This window comes from Sinocyclocheilus grahami, unplaced genomic scaffold (genome assembly GCF_001515645.1).
Source record: "Sinocyclocheilus grahami isolate Dianchi unplaced genomic scaffold, SAMN03320097.WGS_v1.1 scaffold27466.1, whole genome shotgun sequence".
NCBI lineage: Eukaryota > Metazoa > Chordata > Actinopteri > Cypriniformes > Cyprinidae > Sinocyclocheilus > Sinocyclocheilus grahami.
Genome location: NW_015520383.1, coordinates 1 through 345, shown reverse-complemented (window position 1 = coordinate 345; position 345 = coordinate 1). Strand labels below are relative to the sequence as shown.

Genomic DNA, 345 nt, shown 5'->3' with positions numbered 1-345 from the left:
TACATTTGCGATATTTCAATAATTTCGATATATTGCACAGCCCTATTACAAACCCTCTAATGTTCATAATGCACTCGGGACGTTTTGCGGATTCCTGCAATAACTTGATTCCCTCCTCCATTAAAAGACCAGGGAGCCACTCAGCACCATCGGAGCCCTTTGAACCAGCATCAAAACTACAAAACAGAGATGTTACTGTGAGATAAGGCTGACATGTTTGATTCTACACCAAACCAGCTGAGAAAATTTGAAAAATAGTTTCAAAATGGCATTTCACTTTTATTCGTCCAGGTATTTCAGAGCTTACAGGTGCATCTCAATAAATTAGAATGTCATGGAAAAGTT

The 345-nt window shown here is 38.6% G+C and overlaps 1 long non-coding RNA gene across 1 annotated transcript in view; it reads right to left on the bottom strand.

Moving 5' to 3' along the window:
- Positions 1–295, bottom strand: part of LOC107580222 (uncharacterized) — a 1678-nt gene extending 1383 nt beyond the window's left edge. The window contains exon 1 of the long non-coding RNA XR_001608607.1: positions 54–295. This is a non-coding gene — a long non-coding RNA (uncharacterized lncRNA). The remainder of the gene's footprint in view (positions 1–53) is intronic.
- Positions 296–345: the final 50 nt, after the last annotated feature.